This window comes from Arctopsyche grandis, chromosome 7, assembly GCF_051622035.1.
Source record: "Arctopsyche grandis isolate Sample6627 chromosome 7, ASM5162203v2, whole genome shotgun sequence".
NCBI lineage: Eukaryota > Metazoa > Arthropoda > Insecta > Trichoptera > Hydropsychidae > Arctopsyche > Arctopsyche grandis.
The window spans coordinates 30,789,191-30,808,276 of record NC_135361.1 but is presented as its reverse complement, the minus strand read 5'-3'; the positions used below and the strand labels follow the sequence as shown (position 1 = coordinate 30,808,276).

General features: G+C 32.8%; 1 protein-coding gene and 1 non-coding gene across 2 annotated transcripts in view; both read left to right on the top strand.

The window, feature by feature from the left end:
• Positions 1–3,411: 3,411 nt before the first annotated feature.
• TRNAR-ACG (transfer RNA arginine (anticodon ACG)) lies at positions 3,412–3,484 on the top strand. The gene has a single exon. It is a non-coding gene; the product is annotated as a tRNA-Arg (tRNA).
• Positions 3,485–5,700: 2,216 nt separating this feature from the next.
• Positions 5,701–19,086, top strand: part of LOC143914802 (atrial natriuretic peptide-converting enzyme-like) — a 199,397-nt gene continuing 186,011 nt past the window's right edge. Inside the window, exons 1-2 of the mRNA XM_077435150.1 lie at positions 5,701–5,756; positions 6,248–6,320. The gene's annotated coding sequence lies outside the window, so the exon portion shown is untranslated. The remainder of the gene's footprint in view (positions 5,757–6,247; positions 6,321–19,086) is intronic.

Genomic DNA, 19,086 nt, shown 5'->3' with positions numbered 1-19,086 from the left:
CGTCACAAAATTTGTTCTTCTAGTGGACTTTCCGTTATAATTATGTAAAATCATTAATTCCAGTGAGCCGTTCGCTTACTTTTCCTTGACATTATGGCCTGACCAAATTTAGACACAACAAGATCGGAAAAACGCAAGTCACTCATAGACGGACAAAGTCACGAAATGCGCTCACAGACACGCAAAAAATGTTCACGAATATTGCTAAACGCTCACAGACCAACACAGTACACGAACTCGAACGAAAAAATTACAATGTAAGGACTCAACGAAACGGAAAAAAGTTATTTTCAAAATAGGCCTACGGTGCATTTATTTCGATTTTCACAATAATATTCCAAATTTAATTCATAAATAAGTAATTAAAAATCCTTTTTTTACCAAGGGTTTTTTTTTATTTTCTACTTTTTAGTGTTACAGATATTACTATAATACTGAATTATAATTATTTACAAATTAATTTAATTATTATTTGCATTGTTGAGTAATATCGCATTTAAATGACTTTAAAGGCACTTTAAAATCTCAATATGTAGTATTTCTATAAATCATAGTCATCAAGTCCAGTTGCAAAGATGTTTGAATCTTAAAATTGTATATATGCATCTACGGAACGAGAGTTATGTATACTCATTTATGTATTATGTATACTCATTTATGCCCGATGGAATTATGTATATGGAATTATGTATACTCATTTATGTCGGGAATTTATGGAATTATGTTCACTCATTTATGCCGGGAATCTTACAGTTTAGAATAGCTTATTAATACTAAGATTGCTTTAATGATAAAATTGAAGTTGTAATCATATTAACAATGAAATAGTAATTTAATCCATACAGTTAAGAATAGTTTATCAATGTATGATTGTCCATAAATGAGTTTATGTATTTACAGAAATGAACTTTTCAATCATCACATAAATTAAATCAGCTGATAACTAAAAATAAAACTATCACTGTTTGATCTGTGTACATGTGTAGCTTGTATTGGTTAGAAAGTTTGTTTTGGAGAAATAAACAATGCAATTTGAGGTTATGGGTAGCTGTTGAACTAATTGTATGTATGTAAGCTTATTGTAAAAAACTAAATGTATGTAAGCTTATTGTAAATCATATTAACAATTAGATACAACATAACTTCTTATTGAATACTTATCTCGCAGATAAAACTCCCTGAAGAGATATACTTTTAGCCGTGAAATGTCAGATTTAACATCTTTGGCCATAAATCAATATATATCGTGTATTACCCTACAAGAAGCTACACGCCAAATTTGAAATTTATATATACATATGAGAGTTAAAACTATAAATATTTATATATTAGAGATAACGAGAACCAATAGAGCAAATTTCATAAAATATAGAGTGAATTATAGGCGTTTAAACAATTAAAATTAATAAGGCCGTGTCATGGCGAACAGTTTACGCCTTGTTAAACAACGTTTGTTAAACGTCAGGGAGATTTACTTTCCCTGTTTTTAAAACGCGTTGTATACGGTATTTTATCTCCAACGTAATGGCAGACGATACATTAACGTGTATTGATAACCAAAATGAGCAATATGGCAAAGTATGAAAACGATCGGATAGGAGATAAAAATGACCACAGACGCGAAAGCCATGTGAAACGTAAAGGAGGTAAGTAATAAGTAAAAAGGTTCATCCGTCCGTAATTACACTCGTTGCCGTGTAAAGTGAATGTACATGTTCGATTGAAATAAAATAAAAAATAAATATATATAAAACAATAAAAATAAATAAAACAACATACATACATATATGCATATATATTTTTCTTGGAAATTTTGTCGTATACATAAAATGTTTCACGGCCCAAAAAAAAAATAAAGAAACAAAAATATATTCGGCAGTTAGGAAGGAAGTGGTGATAAAAAAGCATGACATGTTCCGTTGTGTTGTGTTTTTAAGTATATTGCCCGTTGACATTTCGATTAGTGGTTTTGTTAATGAATTGATACGTTTGTATGTAGTATGAAATTTAAGTTTTGACTTTTAAGTTTAGGACGATGTAATTCTAAAAAATATGTGAAAAAAGAGTGCAAAAAGAAAAAGTTATAGGCGCTTAAACGATTAAAATCTGATATAGCGAGAGGGTGGCGAAAAGGGAAAAAACGATCGGAAAAGTTTGGATAAAAATGTATTGTCAAAAGTGTCTATTACGATTATTTTTCACCATCGTAATGGAGGACTTGATTTACACATATATTTAGCCAGCAGCATAGCTCAGTCGTTAAGCTTCTGCCTAGCACCGAGAGGCGCCGGGTTCGATCCCATGAGCTGATCTCGATTGAAAAGATTTTTCTGAGTATATCTGTAGTGCTGCTGGTTAGACTTGAACATTTGTGACTCCAGGTCGATCGTTTCCTATCAGAGTTTGCCAATTTTTCTGATTTCATTGTTGAAACGGTTCCCGATTAAATTGGCTAAAAACCTTTACTATGTCACCACTATTTGAGATTGATTAATGTACAATAAAATTTATAGTCTCGTTAATTTGCAAGTTTTCAGTATCTCGTAATTCAGCGACTTGTGTAATAAAAATGCTGGATTGTTTGTAATTGACCAGGAAGGCCATTGGGGTTTAGATGTTAAGCCTTCCTGGTATAAATGTATGTAAAAAAAATATAAAAATATATATATATATATATAAATATTGATGACCAAACCGAGCAAAATGGCAAAGTTTGAAAACGATCGGATAAGAACCCATTTTTTTTCAGACGAAATCAGACGATAAAATCGAAAACAAAGTAAGAAGAGGCTAGTAACTAGTAATAAAAATAAAATAAAAATGTTTGTTATTTTGAACTCCTACCAAAAGATTCTGATAGAATATGAAAACAAAAATAAAACTGTATTAATATCTGGACGCAGTCAAAGTATGCAAATATTACATCATCTTTCTTCTCTAAGGACGCCAAATTTATTATGTGGTTTGATTATATTTTTGATACGATTCTCGGGAAACGATTTTCCGGGAAATTTCGTAACATTGTGAGAGAGAGGGGGTCGTAGTGAAGTGGGCGTCCACGTGGGAAACCGCGTGGGCGAAGAGAAACGCCCCTAAATTCATTCAAGACTCCTCGAAAAGGACGAAAACAACACGCCAGACTATCATCACTCCTGTGCAATGCAAAACGAAGAATTTAGAACAAATTCGAAACAAAAAAGAATCGATCCTGCCAGGATTCGAACCTGGAATCTTCTGATCCGTAGTCAGACGCGTTATCCGTTGCGCCACAGGACCTTAAAATCTACCTATTTGATTCATAAATATGAATTGTATATTATCTTATCAATTCTGATTAGCAACAGCCTTATCTTATCAAATTTTCGCTGATAAAATGATTTTTATTTTACTATTGAATCGAAGTGATCAATAGGTCCTGTGGCGCAACGGATAACGCGTCTGACTACGGATCAGAAGATTCCAGGTTCGAATCCTGGCAGGATCGATTCATTTTTGCAATGCTTACTCCTTAACTTGTACCTTACGTTCATACGTGTCTAATACGATTTTTTTTCACCACCTTAATGGAAGATGACACTTCCTCTTATATTGATGACCAAACCGAGCAAAACGGCAAAGTATGAAAACGATCGGATAAGAGCCAAATTTTTTTTTTACTAGTGATCGTACATAAGTGATAGTAAGAAGAGGTTAGTAAAAATATATAAAACGAAAATTGTAAAATTGATCCTAATGTAGTAGTAACGCTTAATACAAAATACAAAATTGCATCTTTCGACATAAAATTAAAGGTAATTGGATTATTAGTCACATTGCGGTGGTCACAAAGACAATTTTTGCCATTTAAATCGAGAATACGCAATATTATAATCGTTAGTATTATAGTTATCGTTAGTATGATGGACTTTTCGGCTGCCAGATGTTCCGTTATAGAGAATTTAGTGACTTTGTGACCAGTAATCACCGAACCAAAATTACAATATAAGTCTCAAATGCATATTGATATATAATATTTGAATTTGGAAATATTCGCAAAATTTTTGCTTGCAGCGCATACTTTTGTTGCTTAGCATGTTGAATAAATATACTGTTTAATTTTGTGATATTTTTAAATTAAAATACGTCTAATTAAACTCTAAGTACCTATAATGGGTTTAGTGCAAGCGCTCGACAAACACCAGATACACTGAACGACAGATAAACTGGATGGCAGCTTTAAGCGCAATTCTCGTCTTCTCGAATGATAGATTGCACATCATATGACGATTAACCTTTCGATCTGCACAGATGCAATTATTAAAATGGTAATTATTAAAATTGAGTTAGATCCTTCTGGCGAGTTTAATAAGGCAAGATTCGATAAGTTCCGAAATAAAGTGACAGTACGTATGATAATAATTAATCGGAATCGGAGTTAAAACAGGAACCCGGGAATCGAAACTGAAATAGAAATCGGGAATTGGAATTGAAAAAGGAATTTGGAAATGGTACTGAAAAAGGTATCGGGAAGCGGATCTGAAAAAGGAATCCGAAAACGGAACTGACAAAGAATCCGAAACTGGAACTGAATAAAGAATTTAGAATCGAAACTGAAATAGGAATCGAGAGCCGGAACTTAAAAAGGAATCCGCATCCGGAACTGAAATAGGAATCAAGATCCAGAACTGAAAAAGGAATCAGGACCCGGAATTGAAAATGGATCCTGGAATCGTAACTGAAAATTGAATCCGGAACCGGAACTATAATAAGAATTTGAAACCAAACTGAAAAAGAAATCGAAATCGATATACATTTTTTTAAACTCCATACTTGTCCACATTCAAACATTCAACGCCGTCCGTTTTATACATATTATTTATTCATTTTTTTGAGCCATTTGATATTTTCATTTTTTTTTAGCAAATCTTATTTTAAACAATAATAAATATTCGAGCAATACATATACTAACAACTGTTCAAACATTAATAATTCAAAGGAAATCTTACATATAAAACACTAATGTATGTATGTATGTGCCGTGCGTGGTCGTTACGCTGGTTGGGTGGTCGTTGGTTGGGTCCGTTGTTGGTTGGGTGGGAACAACACGTTAAAAAATTAAAAATAATATATAAAATAAATAAAAATAAATAAATATATTTTTATATATATTTTTTTTAATTTTTTTAAAAATTTTTTTTTTAATTTGTTCTTGATTTTTTTTTTTTTTTTTTTTATATACACCCCGGGCAAAGTCGGGTAATAAAGCTAGTTCCTTTATAAAATTTGACATTGGCGTTCGTCACGTTCGCTTAGTCTGGACGAGTCATCCATTACAGGTATTCACACAACATTAAATACATTTTGCGCTTGACTGCATGTCACCACGTCAATTAGTCTCATAATTTTGACCTGCTGTATTCAAACATACATCGAAATGATTGTTATGTTGTGCTGAAGATAATGAAGAATTAAATTTTGATTTTTTTCGTGACCACTGATAGTGAAAAAGGTTCTGAGCGACCGGCTGACGTTATCCCCGAGGCTTTCCACGCAATTTGACAAATACACATTGTGAAGAATATGTTAAAGAATTTTCTTTTGAGTCTTTCGATTCGGGAGCTTTTCGCGTGGTAGTGTGTGTGCAGTGCTTCCGCTTTAAGCGCTTGCGAGTAATTCACGGTTCGGTCCGCCCACGCGCTCTCTCTCTCCGTAGAACCGTCAGTTACCGCCAGCCGAGCACGCGAACCGCTCCCCTTTTTCGTCTACTACTCCACCGGTATATTTCCCGCTTTTTTCCTTTACAACCCGAACCTGGGCCACCTCGAAAAAGTCGGGAAAACCCCGTGGAAAGTCACCCCACGCGCGAGACTCCCACGCGCGCGCCCCTTGACTTCAATCCATCTTTTCGTATAGCCGTTTAGATTTAATCCCCAGATTAGGCATTTGAGGAACTGCGGTGGGTCGTGTGGGGATTCTGTGTGACTTTTTGTAGTAATCGGTTCGATCATTCATGCCGAAAAATGAATGAAAGTGCGCGCATGCGCCGTCGATGCGATTTTCCCCTCACGCGCGCGCCGTCACTGCGGAAAATCGTTAATAATATTATTTTGATTTCTGATTCGATCGAATTTCATCTGATTTGATGCTTTTTATATAGTGTTACTTGATTTTAACTGTGCCAGCCTTTTGCTGCATTTGTATCTAACAAAACTGATAGTTGTTTGTGTGTGTTGTTTTAAAACTCTCTTTTTTTTGTGTTCGTTGCAGTTTTTAGTGACATGAGTGGTGTTATGATGATCGAATTTATATTCGAAAGCAGCTTTTATACATCAAATTGAAGGTGAGTTAAATTATTTATATTAATATTCAGTTTTAAATTTGGTTCTAAAACGTCATGTAAAATTGTGCAATGTTTTTTTTTATAATTTTGCTCAAATAATTTTACTTTTCCCTATTAATATATTGTATTTGAAATCAAATCACATTATAGGAGCGTATTTGTTTTGATATTATTTTGTATTTATTACAATAAAAAGCTTTTTATTATTTAAAATAACGTTTGATTTAAGAATTGTTAAACCAAAATTGTTTTTGATTTTTAAGAATGCTTTTTGTATTTCATACATGAAAAGTGTATCACGTATTTTAACAGAAAAATTCTGCAAAAACTACATAAGAATGAATAAAAATGCAAATTTGAAATATTGATATTTGTTGTGGCTTTCAAACTTTCAAACAAACTTTGTGGAAATACACAAACATAATATTGGGTGACATGATAATATTTTTATTACAGAATTTATATGTAAATTCAATAAATGACTTAAATATTTTTATGATTGCAGATAATAAAAATTCAATTATAATCTGAATAAATTATTTTATCAAAATTAGACTGCTTGTTTTTGAATGTTTAAAACAACTGAAGTATATATTTATTATATGTACATGCATATGTATGTATGTGCATTTAAATAGCTTATTTTCATATAAAGAAAAGCTTATTTGTATAATAAATTTTATGCAAAATATTTTTCTGCGCCCGAAATCCTTGAAAATTTTGAAATATCATTTTTTCTGTAGACTTTAGACAAATTTTAATAGCTTAAACTTCATTTAGTTGAAGTTATTTGAAGTATAATATGCAGGATTTCAACGACTATTTTAAATTTTTTTCATAAAATGAGAAATATACGATAAAAATTGCACGATAGTTGAGGTATTAATTTTTCTATGTCCAAATTTATAAAATATATCGTCAATTTTTGCCAATAAATTTGTGTTTTAAATTCAATTTAAAATTATGTATCAATTTCTAAAACCATCCATTGAAATGTCAACGAGCAAAGTACTAATAGAAAATTAAATATAAAGGAAATTATAATTGGAATTATTATTATTACTATATTTTTGTTTGAAATTTTATATACTTGTTTTGTCACTGCTATTTTATTGCAATTTTGTTATGCATTAAAACAATTGATAAGACTTCGGATACATTTTCTTTGACTCTTTAAATATTTTTACATAAATAAATCAAATACAGGATGAACAATTGAAAAAATTCGGATGTGACCAACTAACGACTTTATCAATTTATTTGAGTAATATATGAGGTATACAAAACAAAATTCGAAAATGAAACATACAAACTCGTTCATACATACCAGCTATGCGAGCATTTTCGATACAAATTGAGCGCAAAAGTAGGAAAACTTACACAAGAAGAAAGCTCTACTTCTGGCTGCCCAATTTTGTTTAAATTTGTTTAATTACTTAACATTACTATGAATATTATACACATAAAATATCAAGAAGATAGAAATAATTTAAAAGGTCAAAATATTGTTTTAAAAAATTACTACTTCCGATTTAAGAATTCTGCCCAAAACCTTATGAACTCTAAGTTATTTCATAAATAATACAAATATAAATTTTCAGCTTGATACGTTCAGGGGTGTGGAAAGAATCGTGGTCACAACATTTTTGACCTTTCTAAGATAAAAAAATCCCACTTCCGGTTGATTAAATTTCACTATTTTTTTATTATTTTCATCACATTGATACAAGGATTATATTTGATTGTTTTTCGTGAAGAGCACACATATTTAAAGGGTTGAAAATAATCTCTTCCGGTTGAAGTAAAAATATTTTTAAAATATTAGTGTATGAAATTTATTATTTCTATTACATGTAAAAAACTTTTAGTCCAATTCAATTAGCGGTTTGGGAGATAATTGAATTAAAAAATTAAAAAAGAGGACTTATAAGGAGAGTTAGAATTTTCAGTCAACTTAAAAATTTGAAAAAAATTTACGTCGTATCGATTAGCATTTCAGTAACCGATACTAAGTTTCAGTTCGAAAGGACTAACGGTGTTAAAAAAACACCCAAAATACACAGAAACACACACAGACACACACATTTTTTCTAGCTTATGAAAACATGATTAGTGATCGATTCTGAATTCGAATCAGTCAAAATCTCGAGTTTGAATTATTGCACTATCACAAAACTTCACATATTGTTACTACGTACATAGATAAAGTAATAAACGTGATAGATACTGAGAAATCAGTGATAAATAATGAATACATATCAGTCAAAATCACAAAACTTCATCATAGATATCGAAAAAAATACTACATAAGGAAGGGGGGCTTCAGAATATATTAATATATTTTTTATTATTTTATATTATATTTTTTATTACATTTTATACCAGGAAGGCCTTACAGATAAACCCCAATGCGCCTTCCTGGCCAATTACAAACAATGCAGCATTTTTATTACACAAGTCGTTGAATTACAAGACAACTCGGTTTTAGGCAGAAGCTTAACGACCAAGCAATGCTGCTGGCTATAATGTAATGATGAGTTTAAATATAACTTAAATTAATATATTTGTAATAAATTTCATTTTCATTTCAAATACTACATAGCATACTTCATCTATTGTTACTACGTACATATGTAGATAAACTAAAAAGGTCTAAAACAAGCAAACTGGGATGTATTCAAAAGACTTGAATAAAAATTGAGAATACATACATACACACATACTAACACACACACATTTTTCCTAGATCAAAATTATATTTTTTAAGTAAAAATATAATGCTTTAAATCAGTACCCCGATTTATTACATTTATATATATTTTTTTATTTAAAGTTATAACTTTAGCTCTACAAGGACGTGATATATATGTATGTATGCATAATACTAATAAAAATTCAAGTTGTGAAATAAGCGGTGACCCTCACTCGACACGGCTTCAAATTAAACCAATTCATAAGATTACACTGTTCGACACGAAAAATAAAATTCCACTTAGAAAAATCATATTTCGACTATTCTTGTGGATTAATAACAAAAATTCGTTAACTTTATCGAGGTAAGCCAGTTATCAATAGAATTTTTGTTATTAATCCACAATTATAGTCGAAATATAGTTTTTCTTAGTGTAATATTATTTAATTCTCATATAAAGACAATTCAATATACTATCCCTATTAATTCAATTCAGATTCGTGTAAATACGAGTAAATAATAGTACGAGTTTTTAGTTGGAAATTTTACCGATTTAAAATTCAGCACACTTCCAATTAACCCTTTTAAACAAAAACAAAAAATAGTTTAGCCAGAACACTATCCCAATAAACATGTTTCAATAGAAAATACTCAATATAAAATAGTATTAATAGTGGGAAATAATCTCAAGTGAAAATACATACTTTTGACTTTTGATTTAAACTGGACGTTTACTTAGAGAGATTTGAAAGCTGAAAAGTACTACAAATGAAAGATAAAATACCCGACTATTGATTCCAATATTCATTTTGAACAGGAAATTGACAGATTTTGAGACATCGACCGAACAACACCAAGATATAGAAAAATCGCACGATTTAAAAAACACAGATATATATCAGAATCTCGAGCCAATCAACATTTTTTATTACCAAATTCGTGTTTACTGGGCATAGATCTATAAGAAAAGTCATATCTCGTCTTTGAACCAAAAAAAATTCGTCATATGTCGAACAGTGTTATTATTTGAATGTATGTAGTACGAGCACGAAGGGGACACGTCAAGTCCTTCGCACACCCAAACCCTTAACCTTCATCACGCTCGCGCCGAGCAGGAAATTTTAATTTAGCCCGGCTATTAAAATTTTTCATTAATTGCGTCAATTATTCATTAAATGCGTTGCAAAAATTGGAACGGCTAGAGCGGCGATAATGGGCCCGGGAGACGACGATAATTAAACCGGAAGCTGGCCATGGAGCGGAGATAGTGCCAGATAAATACGATATACTGTCCTAATGTCCGCTAAGGGCACCGTTATAACGGCCGTTAAATGCGACTTTGTCATATCTGTGTATGTTAATGGCGGGTTGTTCGCAATGCCGAAATACTTCTATACATATATTGTGTTTTAATACCGAATAAGCTGGCTTCACACGAACGTCATTTCGATGCGTCAAATGTGAAGCTGCATTATTTTTTATTTAACTATTCTAGGTACGGTAAATTCATGGGTTTGGTGCATCCGCTCTAAAATCACCAAACAAACGAACAACAGATTAACAGAACGGCAGCTTTAAACGTAATTCTCGTTTTCTCGAATGATAGATTGCACATCAGATGACGAGTAACCTTTCGATGTGCACAGATGCAATTATTAAAATGGTGATTATTAAAATTGAGTTGGATCTTTCTGGCGAGTTTAATAAGATTCCCGATTTATGTTTCAGTTTCGATTCCCGGATTCCTGTTTTAATTCCGATTCCGATTAATTATTATCACACGTCAATGTCACATTATTTCGGAACTTATCGAATCTTGCCTTATTAAACTCGCCTGAAAGATCCAACTCAATTTTAATAATTCCCATTTTAATAATTGCATCTGTGCACATCGAAAGGTTACCCGTCATCTGATGTGCAATCTATCATTCGAGAAGACGATAATTGCATTTAAAGCAGCCGTCTGTTAATCTGTCGTTCAATTTGTCTGGCGATTTTAAAGCGGATGCACCGCATCCTAAATTCATACAGGATGTACATACATATGTACGTCATACTAAGCCCGCTTTAAAGGTCAAGGAATTTGACCTTTAAAGCCCCCAACATGAGGCCACCACCCCCCTAACTAATACAGTCTAAGAGACCCTTTCATCGGAGAACGAGACGGTTGTTCATGAATATCGCACAAGAATAGCCGCACATCACTGCTCTAATAAAAAAACCACACTGTACAAAATAAACAACAATGCATGAACACATAAAGCGCGCATGCGTTAGGAAATAATACCTGAAATGTGCCGCGCGAATGCACGCACTCCTCAAGTAAACATACGTCATGACTCTCTAACATCGGACTGGTTCCATGGCAACTGAACACATGACAAAAGAACGCGAGTACTTTTATCATTTACTAGTCTTGTGCTCGTTGGTCAGTCTCGTCCCGCGAATTAAAATAAAGTTATTTTAATTTATTTTATTTTACACTAGCTGAGCCCGGCATGCGTTGCAATGCCAGAATAAGGCATGCAAATTCCCGTTTCAAGATATGGTTGGAGCCCAATTAACGTCTCTTCAAAGCCGTGTCGTCATAAACCAACTGGTAACGTGGTTAACAACGAACACGTTTCCTTGACGTGCATGTATTAATAGTAAAATGTTGAGTGGGCATTACACGCTCGCCGATCCAACCCGTTCACCCGGTCAAAATGATGAATGAATGTGTATGTGTGTCGCGTGTACGCTCCCGCGCAGCGCATCTGACGCTGACTTCACCCGTTCCAAGCCAGGCGCTCAATATCAGGAGCACATTTCAGACGCTCCACACCCCCCCTTCCTCGCTACCCTGCTTCCCCACGTCTCCTAGACATAATCGGTCGTCATGCCACATCCCTATAGCGGATGACTAAATTGCACCCTTTGGTCAGAATGTATTGTCATTGCTCTAATTGGTCAAACATTTTAGTCCACGTGGATCACTTCACGCTGGTTAGTTGTGCGCCTCGTTCGCGTTTATTTATTTTTGAAATATCTCTAGGCACAACATATACTCCTGGCATTCGAAAATTTGTTTTTTTGAAATCTTCATACTTGTAGATTCGTCCACCACATACCCACAAACATACATACATATATCGCGTCCGTTTTTATATATTTTTTTTTATTTAACATACTATATCAAACTTTTTGCGAGTTATGTTTCGTAGTTTGTAAGTTCACTTGTGCACTTGTTTCTGTGTTCATCAGTCGTGTGTTCAGTTTTTGCATGTTCTCTTTCTATGTGTTCAGTTGCCTGTTCAACCACCTTGCCATGATTTTGCACCACCTTGCGGTTGTTTTGAAAAGTTCGACAAATTCTGTTTGATACATCGAAATATGCTAACGTAAGTATTTTATATCTCGCGAAAAAGTGAATATTAGCTATATAAATTACCCGAAATTGCTAAAAATCCTGTATTTTTCAACAACCATTCATGTCCAGAGTAACACGGAGTATAATAGCGAATGTATGATTTCAAATTAAAAACTGTAGATTTACAAACAAGCAAACAAAGTTGGTTATAAAAAGTTTGTACGGAGTTTTTGTCGATTCAAAGCTCCTTAGTACACGACCTTGATTAGAATCGCGTCGATACACGAAAGGGTTGAAACTTTTTATTTATCTTGAGCCAAAACATACACAAATCTACGGGTGGAAGTTGGGTCGTAGAGGAATTAAGCCGGCCGAGTTGATTTTCAACTGGTTAAACCCCACAAGAGACGGATTAGCAACAAATTTGACCCTAGAAAGACCCTAAAGAAACCACCCTTAACCCCACCTGCTCGTGTAGGGGTGTTCAAACGCGGCTCGACCGCAAAGCAAACGGTCAGGAATCCTTTGTCCCGTCCGCTACAGGGGAAGGGCCACGACAAAGAAGTTCCAAGAAATTTGATTAATGGATCAAGTTAGGCCGCAAGCTGCGGCCTCGTAAGATAATCATCTCGCAGGACCTTATCCTTAATTGAATGATGTCGGCCGTCGTCGGGATCAATCACGCCACAATAGGATTAAAAGTTTGAGGATCGATTTGGACCACCATTTAGGATCTACATACATACATACATACTTGTATTAAAGATAAAACTACATATATATTTTTAATCATAGTATTTCTAGGCATCATTTACATAATAATCTGGCGGATGAAGGTTATAAAAACTAATCTAAGGGCTCAGACTCAAATCTATCTACGGTCTTTGTATGTTATTGTGTCATGATTTAGAATTCTAAATTTAGAGATTCTATACTACTACTAGCAGTGAAAGTATACTTTCATTGGATGTTTAGGGAATTTATATTCCGAATACTTGACATTTATGTACTTGTGATGCTTATATTTGTGTTGTGTCTTCTTCTTCTACAAAAAAAATCGATAACTTCTTCAGTGTATAAGTGTTTAATTACTTCAGTAGGCCAATTTGTTGATGTTGGATCAACTTTTGCATTCTGTCCAAACACAGTTTCATATGTGGACTATTTGATTACTGAATGGAATGCCCTATTTTAAATAACTTGGATGGTCCTCAGTCCCTTCATACAATTGGTGCAGTTATGATCTAAGATCCAAGTTGACAGCATGTTTTCAATGTCCTGATTTATGTGATATACTTTCATAGACTGAGTTGGCGAAAGGTAAATTCTAGTAGTGAAAGAATTATTTCACTGGGGAGTACAGATTCGCTGTAACATATATACATAAATCTACATTTGAGTTTCAATATAATATTAATTGGCGTTGCTCGGTGGGAGAAAAAAAAATAAAAAAACAATCAAAAGGCTTTGCGCCCTTCCAAAACCCGTCAATGGTCTATGATAGGGTTTTTAAAATTATCGGTTATTTTAAGGTTCATATTTAAAATCGTGGAATTGTCGAGTGGGCAAACACACATGCCCGGAATATCCTGGTTATTTTTTTATGGAAGCTGAGCCTTTCCAAAAACCCATCTATCGTCAAATTTTAGGTTCAATGAGATTAGTATTGTATTAAAATATATATTTTTAAAATTTGATATTACTATCAATCGGTGTTACCTGGCGTTGCACAGGCGGTTTAGAATTGGAAAAAATACATAATTATAACGCAATCTGAAATCCGTCAGTATTGTGTTAATCTATCTACTTTTGAGTTTTAACATGTGTAATCGGAGTTGCTCGGGCGGACAAAAATGATAAAAAACATTCAAAAGACTTGCAAAGTTCTTTCAAAACTTGTCTACGGTCTATTTTACGACCATGAGATTCTACATATATAAAACTGAGACCTTTTCAATACCTATATGTGGTTAAAATTAAACAAACTACCGATGTTTCTGCGCAAAAGTCGGAAATGCTCAAATTTTCCCAAAGTATTTGATCTAAATTTAGTTTAAAATATAATAGCTTTAGTTCCCGGGTTCCATTTATGAACTAGCTGTACTGAAATAAGCAGTTTATAATGGGAATAGTGAGCATTTAAAGTTGGAAAATCGATTCACAAAAAATATTTTAATTTTTTTGTATACATATGTACATATATTGTACAAATAATAGAAAGAATGTTGTTTTTAAATCAAAATATGCCACTCTGCCTGCAGATAAAGATCTTCGATCAAAGCGTTTTACCAGTGATGACATATGGATGTGAAACTTAGATATTGAACGCCAAGATGCTACACAAAGTCTTATGCACTTAAAGAAATATGGAACGCTGTATGCTCGTCATAACAAGGAATGACAGAAAATGGAATACGTGGGTGAGAAGTATGACAAGGGTTGTGGACATAATGGATAGAGTGAAGAGATCGAAATGGCAATGAGCAGGCCACGTGACTTGAAGAATAGACGAAAATTGAACAAAAGAAGTGCTAGAATGGTACCCGAGAGAATGCAAAAGGGTAAAAGGAAGACCGCGGGGAAGATGGGTAGAAGAAAATAGGAAAATGTATGGGCTGAGATGAGAGTTGCGCAAAACAGAGACGAGTGTCCGTAGTGATGATAATGATGAACCAGCAGCGTGGACTAGTGGTGAGTGTTGTATTATTTCGTGCAAGGTGTCACGGGTTCGATTCCCACTAGAGTCTCGTTATTGGCCAGACCTTGGTTTGTCAAGGTCGATCGTTTCTTATTAGAATTTGCCAATTTTTATGATTTTCATTTAAACGGTTCTTGTAAAATTGGCTTTTCATCTCCAATTTTCTATTGCAAACCTTAAGCATTGTTATATCTCAGGTTTCGCCAGATTTCAGATGTCAGATATTGTTTCGATTTTCATGTGTATGTATATAATAATTATGTATTTAATATATGTAATGTATAATTTCTCAAGTCTTAATCTGTTTGGCACACTCGTCGCTTTGAACCAATCTGTTAGGCGAGTGTACATGATTAATTGAAATAATAAAAATATATTTTACGTATTACTGAAGCCTCAAAGGAAAAATGTGCCGAGCATTGAGCCGTGACCGTGAATGGATCATATTCGTATAAAAGTCGGCGCTATTATCTATAGGAGAAGATAAGAACGTAAATAAATAATGAGACGTGGCGCTAATTCGTCACTGGATTAATTCAATGGTGGCTCGTGATTAATTAAATGGGTGAGGTCATTACGGTTAATTGTCCTACGGGATCAAATGTCCAGCAGATGGACGACGAATCAACCATTCGGTGGTCTGACCACTTCAAAGCTGGCTTAATTTATATTATATATACACACATATGTATCTACATACATATGCAATATCTGAATGCTTTCAGTACTGGTTTATCTGACTGTGTATTGAGTCATCACCCATTCATTGCCCACATTGGAACAGTTGGTGATATATTTAATTATTGTAAATTGCTTAGATTGCTGGTCATTGTTAAGTTGTGTCGTTATGATACTACTATCTTTCAAATCTTAATTTATGGGTTGCGAACCAAAATTTGGTAGATTGTTATTTATTTTATTTTATTTTATTAATTGAAAAATCAACAGACAGGATGTACATAGGTATGTATAAAAAAACAAATAGTAAATAAATAATATATGTAACATCCGAGTCCAATAATAGATTTTTACAAAAATGAAAAAGATAAATATAAGGAAAACAAATTAAAAAGTAAAGAATAAAGGCATGAAAAAAAATATGTAGAACATTGCATAATTAAACTATAGTATTAAAATATTGGGAAAAGGTTATAAAATATAATAAAAGAAGAAATTGAAATTTACAAATATAAAACAAATGAAAAAGGTAAATACAAAATAAACAAATGAAACGGAAAAGAATAAAAGCTATAATATGATTAAATAGCACATTACATAACTAAACTAAAGTATAAAAATATTGGAAATATTGGAAAAATAGAATAGGAGAAGAAATGAATCAATCGGTCAAGATTCTCTTGATGTTAGACCTGAATTGATGTAGGGAAATACCAAATAGATCAACCTCATTCAGCTCTCCGTTAAACATACGATAAACGCGCTGCAGGTAAGAATATTTTTGGGAATTAGTATTGAAAGGATCAAGTGAAAAGAGTGCAATGCGTCTAGAGTACCGAACTGGGATTCTGAAATCAACCTTATTCAGTAAATCAGAACAATCAAGGAAACCATTTATGAGCTTAAAGAAGAATATAGCATCAGTATGTCGTCGCCTGACAGAAAGATTGTTAAAAGAAAGGATTTTTAAAATGTCGGAAACAGTAGAATGGGTAGCGTAAGGTAGGTAGGAAAAGGGTAGCGTAAGGATTTAATAAATTTAAGTTGAACTTTCTCAATACAATTAATATGGGATAAATAAAAAGGTGACCAGATAATTGAGGCAAATTCAAGGTGAGACCTTACAAAGGAAAAATAAAGTAATTTAAGTACATAAGGATCATTAAAGGGTTTTGTTGAGCGGAGTAGGAATCCAAGAGATTTAAATGCTTTGTTGGTAATAAAAGAAATATTTTCAGAGAAATCTAGTTTATTATTGAGTATTACACCAAGATCCTTAATAGAAGATGACGTGTTAAAGATTGAATGATTTAATTGATAGTGATTGGTAATAATTGACTTATTTCTAGTGAAATTTAAAATAGAGCATTTTTCTAGATTAATAAAAAGATCATTATTTAAACAATATATAGAGAATCTATCTAGATCTTCTTGTATCTTATGACAATCGTCTATGGTGTATATTGGTTTGTAAATTTTTAAATCATCAGCGTAAAGAAGTATAAAGGAATGTTTGAAGATGTATGAGATATCATTATAATGTTATGTATAATGTAAATTATTTATTTATTTAATTTTTACATATATACCAGGAAGGCCTTACAGGTGACCCCAGTGCGCCTTCCTGGCCAATTACAAACATTGCAGAATTTTTTTATTATTATTATACAAGTCGCTGAATTACGAGACACTGAAAAACTCGCAAATTAACGAGACATCTATGAATTGTACATAATTTTATTGTACATTAATCAATCTCAAATAGTGGTGACATAGTAGGTAGGAAGGATATTTAACCAATTTTACTGGGAACCGTTTCAACAATGAAATCAGAGAAAATTGGCAAACTCTGATAGGAAACGATCGACCTGGAGTCACAAATATTCAGGTCTTAATTAATTAATTAACGTAATTAATATCCTGCTATTCAAAGCTAATTTTTCAACAGTTGATCCTTCATATGTTTTGTCTGAACACACATCTATAAGCCTTAAGACGTCTGTTGTCATCACATCAAGATTTGATGACTAAATTAGCCAGAAGCATAGCTCAGTCGTTAAGCTTCTGAATTACAACGAGAGGCGCCGGGTTCGATCCCACGAGCTGACCTCGATTGAAAATAATTTTTCCGAGTACATCTGTAGTGGTCAGACTTGGATATTTGTGACTCCCAGGTCGATCGTTTCCTATCAGAGTTTGCCAATTTCTCTGATTTCATTGTTGAAACGGTTCCCGATTAAAGTTGGCTAAAATCCTTCCTACCTACCATGTCATCACTATTTGAGTATGATTAATGTACAGTAAAAATTTATGTAGAATTCATAGATGTCTCGTTAATTTGCGATTTTTTCAGTGTCTCGTAATTCAGCGACTTGTATAATAAAAATGCTGCATTGTTTGTAATTGGCCAAGAAAGCGCATTGGGGTTACCTGTAAGGCCTTCCTGGGATATGTATATGTAAAAAATAAAAAATAAAATAAATCCAAAGCCTAAATATTTTAAAATAAAATTTAATGTTGTCTAAACAGCGCGGATTTGATTAAATTTCTTAGACAGAAACGATTTTATGCATATTATTCACACATTTTTTCGATAACAAAAGATCCACACTTCATTGAAAATAAAAAAAAATGAGAGTTGGTAATTTATGATTTAAAAAATATCTCATTTTGAGCATTTTATTCGCCAAAATGAATTAATTCAATTCAACATATCACAATGGAAATGTCGGTTGCGCAATTTCCTCTTGTGCGGTTAAATAAATAAATAAATAAAAAAATGAAAGGTCGGGTTTAGATTTATGTTCAGCCTCTGCGTGTGCCACTTGATGTAAATCATACCAATTATTTCAACATCAGTTGTTCCTGATAAAGTATAATATATAGGCTCACCTTTTATATTATTTTTTTTTCAATCTTCAATCTTTTTGTTCCGCTCCGACGACAATGAAAAATGATCGAAATATACACTTGCGCTACATTGATAAATATATTACGCTTCGTAAATAAATATAACATATTTTTTTATTACATATTTTTCGCTAAAGATAAAACCTCGATAGTTCTCAAATTTATATTTTACAAAAGAGTGACGTGTTGTATTTTTGATAGGAAATAAACAGGAAATGCCGTAGTTTGAAAAAAGATAGCGCACTTTGTTACCAATTAGTGTCGATTTATAAATATTTGTTTCGAAATATTTATATGATGTATTGTAAATATTATATTAATATATTTCATATTTATTTATTTATTTTACATACATATATACATACCAGGAAGGCCTAATAGGTAAACCTCAATGCACCTTCCTGGCCAATTACAAACTCGCTGATGTACTATATTACGA